At 39.9% G+C, this 18,586-nt stretch overlaps 1 protein-coding gene across 1 annotated transcript in view; it reads right to left on the reverse strand.

Annotated features, from left to right (window-relative positions):
• PTPN13 (protein tyrosine phosphatase non-receptor type 13) overlaps positions 1–17,909 on the reverse strand; it is a 128,210-nt gene extending 110,301 nt beyond the window's left edge. The window contains exon 1 of the mRNA XM_063335460.1: positions 17,720–17,909. The gene's annotated coding sequence lies outside the window, so the exon portion shown is untranslated. The remainder of the gene's footprint in view (positions 1–17,719) is intronic.
• Positions 17,910–18,586: the final 677 nt, after the last annotated feature.

An 18,586-nucleotide genomic window follows, 5' to 3' on the forward strand; every position in this document is an offset into this window, starting at 1 on the left:
TACAGCTTTTTTTTTTTTTTTTTTTTTTGAGTGCACAGTGACAGTAATGCTCTTCATGAAGTACACTCAAGTACACAACTGTTGTTAGGTCTGTGTGGGTGACATGCATTGTCACCACAGCAAGGACTGATGACACTGAGAGAAACTAAGAATGGCACCTCCAGCTTTAGTCCAGCAGTCATTCCATTGTTGCATGCTAGAGCTAAGCATTCCTCAAATACTATAAAAAGGTCATGACTGAAGTCTGTCCTTATTCACTTGTAGCTCTTAGCACAGCTGAAGAGGGAATGAAAGTTATTGTCAGAGGAGTAAAAATAGCAGAACATGCATGATTTAACTATCATGGAGTCACTAGGAAGCACTATCCTAAGTCAATAAGTAGTACTTCCTGCCATCTGTGGCATTTTAGAGCGATCTACAAGTAAGACAATGAGGCTCTGATGAGCAAGTCAAGCAAGTAGCGACAATTGCGCAGAGTAACTGCTTTTTCATATCACTACAAAGATGATTTTCTTTATAATCAGTCCCCAATGTTTGAGAAGAATAACGATCAAGCATTTAACACCATGACATTAATTGCCACAGACTAGAAACTCAGTGATTCTACAAGTAAGTTTCACTGATTTAACAGGTACAAATTAAGCCAGTATTGCTCAATAGATAACTTCCCTAATGGATAAACTTACTCTAGAATGGGTTTTTAAAAGTCTCTCCCATGGTAATGAAGTCATACAATTTTTACTACATTAGATAAATTCTCTAGTACTGAAGGGTGCAGATTCTTTTCAATATGAATCCTTCCAGTTTCAGTAACAGAGAATGGTACCTTGCTTTATAAATGCATCTTCTTAGTACGACAGCCCTTTGCAGCAACGTAACAACTGGAGTACATGAAGGCACCACAACCGCACCAGCCAGAAACTAAGCACGATATGCCAAGAGAGCAAGAGTCCCCATATTTCTTGGATGTGGCATTACAAAGAGAAATTCAACCTCAGGAAGCTTTAGGTTTTTTTCTTTCTCCCCCCCCCCGAAAATTGCTGACTTTCAGAGAAGTTTAGAAATATCATGATGTTGGTGTGCTAAAATATTGTGGGAAATCATTTTTAATACCCACCAACCTTAGTAATAAAGAAGTGTTAGGATTGTAGTATATTTGTAAATCACTGTTAAAGTCAACATACTCTTAACAAGTGTTAAGACTGATCTCACCACACCCTATTTCAAAACCAGATTTTAATCCTATATATTCCTATATATTCCTTCAACAAATTACTTCTGCTATTGTTATGGCGAGTGAACTGTGGGGTTCACTTTGTTTTTTACATTTCTTCCCCCTGTGAGAGAAAGGTGGATGTGAATGAAAAATCTTTTGGCAGCCTCATATATTTGACTACCAGACATTTTGGAATAAGAAGTTAGCAGAAGAGATACTTTACTATGGCACCAAAACAGTTTCTCCACAATTAGAACAGTCTAATGTATGGTACTTATGTAAGAAATGTAACTGTTTCAGAAACAATTCTGTTGCGTTTTCAGTTTGAAAGCAGCACCCTTGATTACTCACGACAAGAAAGCTATCTGCTAGCAGGGAGCTTAACTTGTGTACTCAACCGCAATAAGCCCCTAGTATCCAGAGGACAGTTCATACCAACAGTTACTTCATATGTCCCACCTGGGAAGGAAACGATATCTGACAACAGAAGAAAAACTGGAAAAGGAACACAGCAACTTTGAAAATTCCATCTATCTGCATCTGTTTCCCCCCAGCGCTGCTTCACCTTAGGCATATACAGGCAAAGAAGCTGCACTACTACAACACAAGGATTTTTTTGTTTAAGTACACATTTAGCTCAATATGAGAGCTAACAAACTCCCACAATGGATCATCCCACCTACCAATATTTCTACTAAACCGCACCTATGTGTATGCTTTTTGTTATGAAAATGGAAAAAAAGAAAACCAAAACAACCCAACCAATTTAAAAGTTACCACCTAGCAAGTGTTCCCTTCAGCTAACCAGTTGCTACAAATAGTCCCCTGGCTTTCTTACCCAACACCCTAAGTCGATCTACATCCTTACTCACATTTTTTCTGCTTATGACTCTCAGTGCAAACAGCTGATGAGAGTCCAAACAATTACTGATGGAGATGGACCGTCTCCCAGATAACAACACTCTCCTCAGCCATGACCCTGAGTGATGTTTTAGTTTCCGCTGTCAAGAACAATTCTGAAGCAGCCCTACAGCTGGGGGAAGAAGTGATCGTGTTCTCAAACTTTAGAAGGCCCGAGGGCGCTATCCATCTAGAGGGTTTATCTTGCACCATTTCTTCAGTCTTTGATGCTCAAGACAGCGATATTCCCAGATCCTTGGAAATCTAGACTTCTAGACTACATATGCTCTACAACACAGGTAACACCATAGAATCCCAGGACTTGGAGTAGAAATAAATAAATAAAGTGTGCTGCCTGCCCAGACAGATAGAATTTTTTGGTTGATTTCTGGGAAAAAAAAAAAGAAAGAAAAAAAGAATGCAGATATGGCATAGGGAACAGAACATTACAAGGTCTGCAGCTAGACAACACCATGGATATCTTATCTGTGAATTCACCTGTCTGGGAGTAAAGCTATTACTCACACAAGTGATGACTAATTCTTATTGCGAAAGTCTGAATTTCTACCCTGAAAAACAGACAAGACAGAACATAGGCCTATATTTCAGCTGTCAAGAACTGTATACACAAGAGCAGCTGTATCTTTAGGACTAAGACAAACTGAGAGATCCTTTCTCTACTTATCTGCAAGTTGAAGAAAACACTATTTCAAACGCAGTAGCAAATATCTAGTGTTATTCAAAGAGCACTGCATTTTCTTCACTCTTATGTAGCAGGAAAAAAACAAATGTAATTTTGCTTTCAGACAGAGAGCCTTTCTCTACTCAGACCTAGTAGTACAAGGCATGAGATTTATACTTCTTATAGCCCCCAAAATACAATAAAGGTCTATGATATATTGTCTTCCTGTGTGAAAATCCGTACGAATATTTATACTAAAGAAATTTAACACAGGGGGAATCAGTGACTAACTTTATAAAGCAACTTCATACGTTTCCAAGTGAAAACCAACTTCAAGGGAACTACCTCTTCAAAACAGAGATATCTGATGATACCCCATTCTCACATTGAGACTTGATCAGGAAACACGTACACTCCAAGGCAATAGCAGAGATATGAACAGGCAGCTGGCTGGATTTGACTGTTCCTACACAGAGATATTAGAAAGACAAAAAACGATAAGCTGCTGTCTCATAACATTCTCCTCAAATGAAGGCAGACTCATTCTAAGGAAATGAGAAGCACTGGCAAGTGAGATTACACACTCTGAACTTTACATCAGGCTTCAGGAAGGGTGTGCTTTTTATAGTGCACACCCATGTGAGAAAGAGTGTGTGTGTCCCCACACATATATATGTGCATATACATATGCATGTATTATGTTACCACCTATCAATATAAAATATCTATGTGCATTTGTCTGCATGTGTATACTTCACATACACCAAACATCTCGCTTTTAAGTTTCTACTGCAGGACAGGAGAAAAACACCCTAACACACAAACTAAGTTGTAAAGGGGCAGGAACACTGATCTATTTCGAGAAGTCAACATCAACTACCTAAAAGCCTTGTTAGAGGGTCTCTAAAGCCTATTAAAGGTTTTGGCCAAGGCAGATTTAAAGTAAGATTCCATTAGCATTTGTAAAAACAGATTTGATATCAGCAGATGGGCTGCAACTGTAGTAACAGACCTCCATCTGTCCAGAAATCAGCTCTTCGTTCTACATGCACAGCACTGCAAGTGTAGCGCTAACAAGTCTTAAAGGGTAGAACCATTTCCTGAGAAGCATTTCAATGGCATTCATCGTTTGTGTATACACCTTACCTCATAACAGACTTCACAGCAAGTTCTTCTCTCCATAAGCTACTAACTTTCCAGAGAAAAAGTAACCTATTTAACTGCTATTTCTTGAAAGCACCTAGCTGCTGGTTGAGCTATATAAAAGATGTTTCCGCTTCCCGAAGTGATGCTGAGCTGAGAAGCAGACTGCTGGAAATTCATTAACATTGTTCTTGAACATGATACATCTTATTTTTTCACCCAGTAACTGAGAATCTGTCAATGTAATCAGGTGAGCTACTGATAAGGTCCAGACATGAACGATATTAAACAGTACTGGGTTAAACCAGTAACCAAAAAAACCCCAACCAACTGGATAATACAGAAGGTAACTGAGCTCTGAGTTAGATGCACACAGTACAAACACGGAGATTCCCTCTTCTACCTAACACCTGCTTGTCCCAAGCATAGAATCCGTGACAACTAAGGTGATTATTTGTCCTCTAATTGCAGATCCCTTCTTTCTGCACTTCCTTCCATACTCACACATAAAGAAATTAATTTAAGACAAAAGTTGTACATAGAATCATAGAATCTTCACGGTTGGAAAGGACCTTTGAGATCGAGTCCATACTCTCTGCATGCACACTCCCAACCAGTAACCAATTTGCAGGGCACATAAAAATCTGAAAGAGTGCAGAAAACAGGCAACATATGCTTTCATGCTGTGAAACAGACCCATTGCCCAGAAAAAAGGAAGACAAGCTTTATAGGAAGGATATTATCCCCTCCTGGTTCATTATAGGATTTCCAAATATTCTCAATCATCTGCTGCTTCTGTTTCCGTACTCCAGTATTTCTCAAGCTTTCAAGTTGTTAAGGTTCTCTGTTAAATCTATCCTTAGCAGGGTTTCTAAGCACATTTGCACCACCATCTTGCATGTATTGAATAAATACTGGGTTTTTTTTAAGGGAAGACCTTCTTTATCCAACCATCCATAGTTGATCCATTTCCTGCAACTGATAACTTATATCAAGATTTACCTACCATTTGCACATCTACTCCGCTCAACTCTGTAGATGTGGTATAGACCAAGCATTGAGAACAGCAGAGTCCATGTGACAGCTATCACCAACTAAATTAGCAGCATGTCTAGAGATACCTACCAGTTGAAAGATTACACACAAAACATGAAGTTTTTTGGTCATGGATACTTGCATTTTAAACGAGCTCTTCATGGAGGCCAAAACCTTCTTGAGCGGCTTATACCATCCAGTTTAAATCCCACAATTAGGAGGTTTTAGCTCCAGATCAATTAGTAGACAAAGCCACTTGAAGACTTGGAATGCCTATGGTTAGGAAATCACGATCTTGCTTCAAAACATGAGTTGACACAGCACATATGGCTTTGTACCAAAATTATACAAGTTAATCAGAACCTGACCGCTTAACTAGAGTCCCTCAGCCTGTCACTCTGTTCACCACACCTCAGAAAAAATATTTAATTATATACTGCATGATTTAGTACGCTATTTACAACTTAACAATTGTTAAATTGACTATACTGCCCCTTGAACAAAATTCTGTTAGAAATCTAGCGCACGCCCAATTTATGATTCATGTTAAATTCAGAGGCTACACATAATTTATTCAGTCCTAGAGCCACAATATCCTCCATGTCCTAACTGCCCTCAAAGATGATTTGATTATTATTCCTTTTCCTTTTAGATGGGAAAACATACCATTTCTGTTTCACAAGACATTCATCTACCTGTAATTGCTGCCCAGCTTCAAATCTTTATCAAGCTTATAGTTTCTGAGCCAAGAAAGTGAATGGGATTTGGAGCGTAAAAAGGACCCTCACCACAAAAAACATAAGCTTCAGTATCATTTGATAGCAACATGAAAAATCTACAAGGATGATTTATAGAACTCTTAACTAGACCTTCCACAGAAAACAGACTGCCTGATCTTAGCTTAGTGACATGGTTTAGTGGTGGTTTTGTCAGTGCTATGTTGATGGTTGGACTTGATGATATGAAAGGTCCATTCCAACCTAGACAATTCTGTGATTCTATGATCCATAGTAAAGACAGGGAGATAGTTCATGATATAACAGATTTGATTTAGCTTCACTAACTAGAACGGACAAAGACTCTATCTGATCATTATCTGTACTTCATAATATTTTGGTACTTGGAGAGATTACAGGACAGAACAAGCTACAGAAGATGGCATTGCTAAAAAAACAGGAAGAACAAGATAGCAGTACCTCCTCCCATGACACAACACCAAGCCTGCTGCCGCCGCCAAAAAACAGAGTTCAGGGAAGTTTTGCTTTGTCTGTGTGACAAATATACTCAAATTAGTTGAGTTACAGGACAAAGAGCCATATTACACCCTTGGCTGCATAACAAGGACTAACTAGCAGAAACTTTTCCTCTATGGGCCTAGAAACTGTGAGGGAAAGCAAGTCACAGCATCATCTTTCTTTTCTTTGAAGAACATTCCTATGAACAATAATGGAGAGCTAATCAGACTGAGGACATATGCAGACAATGCCCATGTACAAATTATACTTGCAGTACTGGAATGGAACCAAGCAGAAGGTCATATTAACCTCTGAACCCACTGCCCTAGAGAGGGATTAAGTGAAAGGAGAAGAGAAGGATAACATAACAGTGTTTTAATATTTTATTGATGCAGCTGGACCACAGGGAGTTAGACCAGTTAAAGAATGCATCAAATTTTCCTGCCTTCTCAATCAAGTTGGTAATTCCAGGTACAGCAACTTAACCCCATAACTCTTACTTCATGGAGACCCAGGAAACTAACTAGAACCACCTAAAATAAACAGAAATACCACACTGACACAAAAAGACTTTCATCCCTCCAAAACCTAAGAGTTCAAGTCTTAGACAATACGGTCTGCATACAACATACCAACTTTCATCCTTCCCATGTGTGGCTGGAACTTTTACAAAAACACAAATTTTCTTCTAGTCCTGCATGTAGTATTTCAGTTTTAGGCTTGCAAAATATTATTTGCAATTTCAGTATATAAATGGCATAAACTTCTAATGCAAAGTACTGCTTTTAGGAAAAAAATCTAAAATTCTGTGTGAGAAAAAGATGGGCTGAAGCTTGTCAACTCCTATTTCCATCTTATATTGCTAAATAAACACTTTGGAAAAGAAGTGAAAGAGATTATTCGTTGACACAGCACATAGAAAATTCAAAAATGTAAGGCTTTAAAAAAAAAAACACTTGTGCGGTAGTCTGAAACAGGTTTCAAAACTTTAGAATGTTTTATCAGTAGTTTCAAAACATTTTCAATTTTGATATATGTTTTCTCGCTACCATGCATTTCCTATAAAATACTGAATTTGAATGACAGTTTATCAAACTGGACCAGTTGTATTAATTTACCTCAAGCTGCATACGCTTATCTGAGAGAGATTAGTACTAGATAATCAGTGAGAAGCATCAAGGGTTCATCGCTTCTAGAAATACCCAATTTGATATTAATGAAAGGAGGCAAGGACAAAAAAAAACAGGGAGGGAAGCAACAAAATTTTACAATCTTGAGATTTAAATCTTAAAGACGGAAGAATGTAATACCTTCTCAGTCCATAGCAGGAGGAATAATCCATAGATTCCTCACTGTGCAGAAGCACAGAAGCCAGAACCAAGACTTCATCAGACAGTAGAGAGAAGAAGAGACAGCAAGCATGCTTACACAATAGCATACACGTACTGTTTTAGCCAAGAAACACCGAATTTACAGAAAAAGTAGCCGTTAGGGGCATCAGAAACTTTCACATAAGAAAAATAAATGAAATAATCATTATGGATGCCAAATCTTACTGGCAAACCTAAGCCATCTTGTGGACCATTACTAATCAATTACAGACGAAAAATACTTTTTCCTCCAATAATTGTTTTGAGTATTTTTATGATTTGGTTTACACTACTGGCCTTTTTTCATCCAATTACCTAGAAGCTGAATTTACCTCAGCCATTTAGGGTGAAATAAATGCATTCTCAGGCTGCATTTTAAAAGGTACAGATTTACAGATTACAATTTTTAGTTTTGGCAAAAAAAAACAACCAGCTGAAGACAGATGGCACTAATCTGGCTTTTGCCTTTTATCACGCTGATGAGCGACCTCTCCAATATTTTAGTGATCATCTTCCACAATAATCAGACTTCCATAAAAGTGGCTGTAAGATTTCACCCTTTATTTCACACCAACAGTCTACAAACAAGCAATGAAAAAAAAAACCAGTTTCTCCAACTGATAGATGGGGGGGGAAAGGAAGGAGAAAGAAACTCAAACTTTCCCCATCCAGAAGTCACACACAATTTACAGACGCTCTATATCAAGGAGCATGCTGGTCACTAATTAGGGCTTTTGTCACATAGAAAAATCAGAGGTCCACAAATTCTTTGAAAACAGTTTAAAGACAGTACACCTCAGGCTTCCAAAACTATTATAAAAAGCAATCACTCTTATTACGTGTATATTACTTCTTGGCACAACAGTTGTGTTGTGTTGTTTGGGGGGGGGGGGGGGGTGGTTTTTTTTGTGTTGTGTTTTTTTTTTTTTTTAAACTGGCTTTTATAGCCTAACATTGAAAATACATCATAAGCCTTGAAATAAGTGTTGCCTACATAAAAAATAATTTTATATATAAATTATTACAGTCTAGACAGGCAATAGCTTTTCTTCCACTTCTCCAAAACCACTGAAAAGGGAAGCAGAACAAACCGATTTTGCATCACCAGCAGACTTTCCAACCAGCAGTTCATATTATGGTGAAAAGTTAAATTCTGTGATCTTCAGTTCCTTAATATTCTCAAAGCAAAGGCAACGGGCGGGACAGAATCAGTGAGAATTAATGCATATATCAAAGGGTTTAGTTAATGTCAAGCACAAAAATGCTTTCTATAATATTGCAAACTGTATTCCGCACTGTGCAAGCACCAGGGAAATTTCCACATACCACGTTAAATGCAATTTGCTGGTTCTATTCTGCTTTTTTAATACTCTGTACTGAAAGACACAAATTCTGTCTGACAATATTGCAAAACTAAAGGGTCTGCACTGAAAAATGCTCTTTTGACTATTCTATGCTCATTTCAACATGCAACACTAAAGAGCATGAACAGCAGAACAGCACACATGCTAGTATCAATAGAGAACAAGAATCCAATGCTGAGGCAAGCAGGGACAAAAAGAATGCCTTTTATCACTGTAGAACGTCCTTCAGTTCTGAAGTAACGTTTCCCATCTGTAAAAGAAATCAAACTATTTACATCTCCACAAGTTGTTTTTTGTTGTGCTTTTCATGTGATGCCATTTAGAATGACAATTACTTATATAATCTATTTTATTATTTCATCAAGTAGTATGTTTTCACTTTCTTCTTTAACAACAACTAATACTGCAACCAAAACTTTGTGATATCACAAAGGTGTTCCTGTATTTTTGTCCTCTCTTCCTGAGCAATGAGTTGTATGCACGAAAATTAACTTCTTTGATTACTTGACTACCCATCCGCTTAAGGGGTTTCAAGAAAAGGGAATAAGGATTCCATGAGAGAAAGGATGAAAAAAACAAGCAAGGAACTGCGGCTTGAACTAGACAGCTCAACATTCTGTTTACATTTCTGCAGATAGATGGAAACTTCTCACATCTTTCAGGTACAGCCATGACCACTGCTGATGCAGAGCACTGACTTAACTGCAACCAATACACTGCTGTACTGCAGACTTTCATGGGTGGCACGGCAATGTTTGGATTCCTTCAATTCCTAGGGTTCTTCTCTGAACAGCAAGCCAGTCCATGTGGACACACACAAGCTTCAAAGGCAGATCACAGACTTCTTATTAAGCTTTTTTGGGGAAAAAAAAAAAAAAAAGTTGAAGAAGCTTTCCAGTTGGAGAAGCTTCCTATTTCTTTTGGTATTTAGAAGCCTAAGCAATGTTCAATACAAGTAGTACTATACTGAATCAGACCACCTCTCCCCTCAGCCTTCCCTAGCAATCACCAGTTTATTGAGTTCCTGAGCTAAAGGTTAGAGCTGCACAGTCAAACCTAACAGTCACTAATGGTCTCTGTTCTGTTAATTTCTCTAATCCCCTTCTGAACACATTTACACTTTTACTCCACATGACATGCTGTTCCAGTAACACAGCTGTAATTAAACAGTTCACAAAGAGTATTTTATTTGCTGTGAACACAGTAACCTATCTTCTCAAATTTCACTAGAGAAGAACATGCTAAGGGTCTTGAAGGATCCTGTAATGCTTCGCGGTCAGCGGACTTTTTTTTACCAGACACTCAGCAGTAAATGTTTGCAGCTACTGAAAATAACAGAAAATGTTTTCTTCCGCCAACCTTTGCTGTGTGCACTACTACCACAGTGACTGACAAATCTAAACAATCTTCTATCATAAAAAACATTTTCTACTCTGAAGACAATGCATGCAAATAAAATTACAAAATTGTAAGAAAAACGTTTTTGGGGTTTTCCTTAGTATTTTGTGGCAAAATAACAAAGAGTAGGCTTAAAGTTTTCTTTCTTTACCTACTATGTTCCTCAAATTCACAGAGGACAGAACTCTACCAGGGAGCAAGGAAAAAGGGAGAAAACTGTTCTTGCTGGAGCGATTTGCAATAGATTAAAGCAAGCACTACTGCCAATGTGATAGAACGGTACCAAGAACTACTGAAAACAAACAAGAAAAAAAAAGTTCATTTTTACAACGTATCACACTCTTCGGAAACACCAGCATCTTGTAGCAATCATCCTGAGCATACACATTTTAATTTGATATAAAGGAGCTTTGCAAAGCTATTTCGGTAATTCAATTCTGCACATTAGCCCATGAGCTTAAAGCTCCAGGCTGATTTGGCTGTTCCACACATGTGATAACCTAGCTGCAAAGCCACTCAATAAATGAGTCTATACAGCTGATGAAACACACTTTCATCACTGGCAGCTAGCAAATCTTTATAATCAGATAATCTTTAAATTCTTTAAGGTCATTCAAGGGATTGCAATGGCAGGGCACACTGAAAAATTAAGCTGTTCAAAATTTAATGTTCTTGGGAATTAGCTTGTTTTGTTAAGCATGTACATTTGCCAGATAAATAGCATCAGAAGAAACCTCTTTCAGCAAACATAATCTCTGATTAATACATGCATACAGGCAGTACTCCCTTATTTCCTAGAAGTCAAATTAATGTGAAGAAGTCCAATTTTGAGACTTACAGAAGATGAAGGCAAACTGGCTTCAAAAGAACAAACAAACAAAAAATTTGCCTCAATCATTAAAAATAGTTAACACATACTAAGGCACTTGAAAGAAATACCATAACAAAACCTCTGAAGGAAAAACAGTATTTATCACCTGTTTAAACATACAATTTAAGGAAGTTACATATAATCTTTAATTAGGCTGCTAGAGGGATAACTCTGTGTAAACCTAATCACACAACTGTCCAGTCAGCGACATATACTACAGAGATGTCTCTCAAAGTAACACGTGTGCTGTTACTCACTGACATTAAAAAATAAAGAATAAAAGTAGCACTTGTACCAGTGTATTGACTATTTGCTTGCCTGGGATTCAAACTCCCAAGCTAATTCATTGAAGGCAAATACAGCTTTGCACTGACTTGGGAAAAGCGAGCCATTATTTCACTGAGCACTAGGAAGGGATTTTCCACTTACTGATTTTACAGTAAAGATGACAAAAGGCAAAATGTCTGCTCCCTTCCCCTGCTCTAACTTTTATTTTTGCTGAAACACTAAATTATGCAAAGAGGGAAATGGGTAAAAATCAGTAATAATTTACTGTTGCACTTGATGAATTGTGACAAGAGAAGAAGAATCAGAAAGATTTTTTACAGTACTGATACTCTCGTGAGCAAACTAGGTAGAAAATTTATATGATGTTTAACTATGCATGACATGGATAAAAATCCTAAGACTCCATTTTTTCATGCCTCTATTACTTAAGGCAATACGCAAGTCCAAATCTTTCATCATTTAAACAAGGCATGACTTTGCTAGGAAGCACAACTATTTCTAACATTTTAAGTAAGTTTCAAACTTACTTAAACAAAATTTAGCCTCCTTTTTAGTCCATTTAATCTTTTACAATTACAATATATAGAAGTGGTCAGCAGAAAAAGTCAAGAGGCCCATCAAGAAAGATGGAACACACTTAACACCAAATAAGGCTGCTTACAAGTCTGAAATTTTGTAGTTAATATTTCAACAGCAATGTCCTACAAGGTCTCTGAATACCTGCTGCGCAGCAGACATGGCTTTACAAGACAAGTCTCATTACCTTTCCCTGGTGACCCTAAGAATGCCCTGCAACCACTGGCATCACAGGTTTATTTGGGGGTTTTTGCCTTCCTTGTAAGCCACTCACGTCTATACGAAAATCTGAAAATACAGTAGCCAATCTACGCACATTATTGATATGCTAAAGAAATTAATATTAAAAAGGGAAAAAGCCTCATCTGAAACATAAAATTAATCACTGGGAACCAATTCCCCTGCAGAAACAGGGAGCTGCAAATGACAGCATCTATAACTCTTGAGATAATGAGATAAGCCATGTTCTGTCTCTACTCAGTAATAACTTAGAAAGCCTTTGCACTCAGTTCCTTGGGTTTTTTTTCTGTAACAGGTTTTGAGAGCCTGCGCACTACCTGAGTACAACGCTACTACGTGAATAAAAATAAAGACAGACTATGGAATGGACTTGAGACTCAGAAAAGCTTTATCTCCAAGCATGCAACTTTACTGTAAATATTATTTATATTAACAACTCTTTATGCTTTTCAATGTCAATTCTGAAATAGCACTGAAGTCAGCAGAGAATCCAACAATTTTTAATACATTGGCACAACTATGGTATTGCAATGAACTAATACGGTTAGTTTTGTACGGCACACAGCAGTGGTGGTAAGATTCCAACACACGAGGACATCTTGCAACCTACTCAGAAGACTACTGTCATCTGGCTGATAGAGAACATCAGCTGCACCTACATACGTATATAGATGTAGTCAAAACAGCTTTTACAGCTGTTGTGATACTGGATATGAAACACAGGAGAACATAGTATTTCCACTGATTTATCCAGTTAGAGTTTAGCATTCATTATTATGAAAAACATGTTCCACCTTCAAAACATGAGGAATTTGCACAATCTAACAGCTTTCTCCCCTCAACAAATTATAGAGCAATGAACAAAACTAGATTTCAGGGAAAGGTCTGATGTGAAGGAGCCTTTGCTTACGTTCTCTTACTTGAGAGAGTTAAACTGGAGTGCTTCCTATTAAACTTAGCATCAATTTCAAGCTTACAGCACAAATATAAATCACCTGCAAAGGCATTGTTCAAGAAAAGTCACCCAATTAGCCTTCAGCTCAAGATACTTTTTCCTAAATAAAACAGGCTTCAGATATGCCACTTCTGAGGTGCCTGTCTGCACATGTACCTGAAACCAAGTACCTACAATACATACAAATACTCAGTTGGAGATGATGTCAACACGATATGAAAACCATTTTCAGATTCACTTTCAAAAATTTCAGCAAGCTCTATAGGATGTTCCCTCCCACATCTCTCCCACAGATATAGGCAAATGTTCTTCTTTACTAAGACAATTTTCAAGAAACAACAACAGCAAATTCTTCATCCAGAGTTGGGAGAACACCCCAGAAAACCATCTCCTTCCTCTGACAAAGTAAAAGCACACAGAAATTGAAAGTCTTTTCATCTCAGAGTCTACTGAAAAAAGCGTGTTTTTCAACAGCGTCATATTAGTTCATGAAGAGGTTTGCATTCAGTTCCAAACTTGTGCACTTAAGTTTTCATATTTTTTAGGTCAGTCAATTATTCTCCTGGTGCTTTACTTCTAGCTATGAAATAGGAGATAAAGCTTCCCTCTCTTTTCCAAGTGCCCCATCTCATCTAATTTAATGACAGACTGTTTGAAGCAGGAACAATAAGCTGAACAAGCCCTAGTCCTAAATCTGACATTACCTTATCATCTACAAATCCTTAATAACACTCAACATCCTGCAAAACTACAGTACTCCCTATAAATACCAGCAGGCAAAAATCAGCAGTTATAATACTAGGTCTTCTTTAATTCTTGACATATTACTTGCAGACATTTCTGTGGCATATTAAATTTACACATAAAAGATAAAGAACACCACATGAAACCTTGAGAACAAAGCCTTCTCACCTCTTATTCTTCCTACAGAGTTTCATAAGCTAACTGGAGCAGATCTCTATCCTGGCAATTGGATTTCAAATTCACAAGACATATCATTGTCCCAAGGCAGCCTACTCAATTCATTGCCTTTTATGAAAGCCTTTTAATAGATAATGATGCACAAAGAACATGCCTAGTTGCTCACCAGGTATTTAACTGGCATAGGAGAAAGAGAAGCCCAGACAAAATAAAAACTTCACCAAAGAGTTGTCTTCTGCCCTTCCTATCTGTAAATGCCAGCTTCCTTCTCTACACTTCAGGAGGAGGTGGGGCTGGGAAACGCTTCTTTCAAAGTTCCACCCTTCTTTACAGATGCACAGATTCCATTAATAGTTAACTGGCGACATACAACATTAACTTACTCTGGTATTCATAGCCTTCCATCCCCATTTGTCCCATGTCCTACGGCAACTGCTTACAAATATTTTCTGCACCATGACACACTACCTCAAGACTTACTTTTCAGTCTCTTTGTCTCACTAACTAGCTCATTTTAAAACAGTAAAATTCCAGCCAGTTTTTCTGTAAGCAGAGAGGAGAAAAAGAAGCGAGACTGACAAGAGCACTGGGCTGCTAACCAACACCCTCTCTCAAATGTCCAAAATGCAGCAGCTAGATTAATACTTACATGTTCTTACGTTTAACAGACTCCTGGTGAAATCACTTTGAGTTTTACCAATGTCCAAAACGGACTAAAGGTTTTAGGCTTGTCACATGGGTAAACCGGAATGCTTTTCAGAAGAACATCATTCCCCTTAAAGACCTGACCTTGCTCTTGTTGAAGTCTTGACAGGTGCCTTGGAACAACAACTAGATAGACTCTTGAGAGTAAGGTCTCCTTAATCGTGAAGTAATTGGAACAAGAGGATGCCTATATTAACCAGGCCCGCTAGGCCATATTGTCATGTATTTCAATATGTAAATGTTGGAAGCCATTTAATGTACAGCAGTATTCAGAGACTTCTACTGATAAAGAAGAGCTTTGTCCAACTGACAGGCACTTCAACAATAAACTTCATTTAAGAGTCTGCCTAGTCTCATTTTATCTGTCTCACTCCTTACCGCTCTTGCAGGAATAGCATGCTATTAAGGTTTGCTGACTAAGATTTGAAAGCGCTTCGAAGATTTATTGTACTATACAACAGGTAATTATTACTGTTCATACCTGCATTCGGTTGGGAGGAAAACAGCTATATGCCAAATAATTTCTGTTCCACATGTAAAAGTGAAAATATTTGCTTTGCTGTGCTCTTTAAAAAGTAAACAGATAAAAGACTGCATTTTAACTTGCAGTCCTTCACTGCGATGCTTACTCTATAAGAACTGCATGGCTGAAAAAATCCCACCATAAAGGAAAAAAAAGCAAGGAAACACCACACCTTCCTTCTCATTCGAACAGGCAAAGGCAACATTTCTGCCTTGGTAACTTTTTGCAGGAATGCAATCTCCTTCCTTTCCTAGGCTTCTTCACTAATTCCCTTCAAGGCTTCCAAAACGCAATGCTATGCAGAAGTTATCACAGGTTCAAGATGACCAGTTACAGTGGTTACTTACCACTCATCCATATCACAGCCCATTTTTACTTTCAAAGGCCTGTGAAGCTGTGAATAGACTACTGGATCCCATCCTCTCCATACACTCTGTTATCCTAGTAAAACTATGTACTGTGCATTCACTTATCCCTTAACATTCAGCCCATCCTTATCCCACAGATACTTCCTTGTTTTATGCATGGTCTTTCATCCACTAAAGTGTCCTCAAGTCTGTGGCTCTCATAGCCTCCAATTCCACTCAACAACAGTATCAAGATGAAGACGGTTTTTTTGTTTTTGGGGTTTTTTTTAGTTAAGCTGTTATAACAACACCCTGTGATACAGCCTGTCTCCTTTTACATCTGATGTATTCAAAAGTATTTATGTTTACTGCACCTTTAACTTAAAGAAAATAATCACAGTCTGAATAGAAAAAAAAAAAAAATCAATAAAAACCCCCTCATCTACAGAAGGTTCAATTTTTTTATCATACAACAGAAAATTAAAAAAAGAAGTCCCATTGTGGGAGGAATATATATGTGCTTTTCCAATCATCAGAAAAGATTGTTAGGTTATAAAATATCTTTAAAAGTTAAACCATAGGTTTTTCTATCTCTTGCTGTCATTTCTTTCTATTCTTAATTTACTGCTTACATTTAAAAACTGTTTATGGAAAGACATGCTTGTTGGCAGATAAAAAAAGACACTCCAGATGAAATACATACATCCAACGTCAAAGCTGAACAAACAGGTACATTTGATAGCACTAGGAGTGGTAGCGAATTCTGTTGTAACTGCACTACCAAAAGATTCTAAGGCTAGATTTACTCTTTCCACATCAGTATTTCTTGCACAAGAACCAAAGGATTTAAATTCTTTTCCTATTTGTATGCTGGTTGATTCTAACTCTTGCAGAAATGTCTTTAAAACATATTCCTGGTCATCCAAAGACAGACTTGCATAGGCAAAAGTATCAGTCTGATGCCTGACACATAATTTGAGCACAGAAAGCAGTCCCACTCTGGAGTCATTACTTTAGGTATTAAATGTCATCACTTCACTAGCCTTAGCCAAACCAATGACCTGGGAGTCAAGACACCTAGGAATATAGGTATTCAATGACAGCTTGCTTACATGAGGTTCAGTCCCCAGGAGAAAGTCTGTGTATTCTGACCCAGTTTCACTGTACAGTTCCATAAAAAAATGTTCTCTTCCCACTGAAAAGGCTTCATGAACTGATCACAGTTACTGCCCTAGCTACTTCCACATGCAAAGACTTTCATATTCCTTCCTCCAAAACTCACCTTAATAAGATGGCTAGACACAGATTACCTGCAACCAACCTTACAGTCTTCATGTCCTACATTTACTTCTGATCCCACCTACAAAACCAAACCGGTTCCCAAATGTTTCCCCAATAAACAGGAGGGGTACAGAGCAGCTCCTGGCGGTTCCCTATGAAGTCACTGCCTTTGTTGTTTTAAACATGCAATTTAAAGAGAATGACACAATCCACAATATGAGAGAGATTATCCTGCGGTCTGCGGAGGTGTCGATTGCTAGGAGATAAAAAGCCAATGAAACCTACGCTATTTCTCATCACCGGCCAACAGATTTATACTTCACTTCTGTTCCTCCGAAAACGTTAATAAGGCAAAAAGTTGCCCTCTGTTACGAAGTTCGGGGGGTTGCTTTGTCTCGTTTGCTAAGCAAAGACGGGCCCTTCGCCGCCGGCAGACGCAACCCCCCCCACGCGTGTGCTGCTGCTACTGAAAGCCCAGTCCAGCACCAAAGGCGACCCGGGCTGGAAGTCCAGGGGAGGAACCATCACTACCCGCCGCGCTTCGGGCGGCCTTTCCTTCCCCCCTCCCGCACCCCAGCCCCGACGGGGCCCGGTACTTCGCCCTGCCCGCGCGGCCTCCCTCCACAGCGGCCGCCAAGGGACCAGCGGCCCCGGGAGCCGCGGACCTACCGGCCGGCCTAGAGACGCAGGGCGGTGATGGAGCCGAGGAGCCCGGAGCTTCGCCTTCCCCCGCAGCAGCGCTCGCCTAAGGCTGTGGTAGGCGCCTGTAAGGGAGCGCGGGGAGGGAGTCAGAGCGCAGCGGCATCTCCTCCCATGCTGGCCGCCAGCCCCGGCGCCCCTCTCGCGCACGGCGCGGAGAGGGCGGGAGGGGCGGCACTCCCCGCCCCGCGACTCCCTCGCATTCCCTCCCTCTGCGCGGCCGGCCCGCCGCCAGCAGCAGCCGTCCCTCCGACCCGACCAGCGGGCGCGGGTACCCACCACGGCCACCCGGCCTCGCCGGCCCGGCCCTCCCGCTGCCCGCTCCGCTCACGCCGGTTGCTGCCCCCTCAGGGCCGCCAGCAGCGCGGGGAGGCGGCCGCGCAGCCGCCCTCCACCCCCGACGGCCGCTCCCTCCCTCCCTCGCGCCCCCGAGGCGGCGGGGAAGCTGCTGACACAAGCCCGGCCCCTCCCTCTCCCTCAGCGCCTGGCCCGGCCCCGGCCCTACCCGCCCTCAGCGCCCCGCCCTCAGCGCCCCGCCCGGCCCCTGTGCCCCTCAGCGTCCGGCCGGAGCTCGAAGGTAACTTGATCGTCGACGCTCTTGGGGGTAAACTGCTGCGCTGGTAGCGGCAACCTGTTCTTGGCCCCAAAGGCGAGTTTGTTTTTTTTTGGGAATGATCTTACTTCTGTCTGCTCCCAGTCCTTGGCGCTTAAACTGGAGGTCTTGGTTCTCTGCTGGAGGAGTCTGGGGCACAGTCACCCGTCCCTGAGGGTGAGCCAGGAGGGGAGCCATCCACGAACACACGTTTCATTTCCCATCACTAGTCAAACCGTTGCTGT

The sequence above is a fragment of the Chroicocephalus ridibundus genome, chromosome 5 (assembly GCF_963924245.1).
Source record: "Chroicocephalus ridibundus chromosome 5, bChrRid1.1, whole genome shotgun sequence".
Classification (NCBI taxonomy): Eukaryota; Metazoa; Chordata; class Aves; order Charadriiformes; family Laridae; genus Chroicocephalus; species Chroicocephalus ridibundus.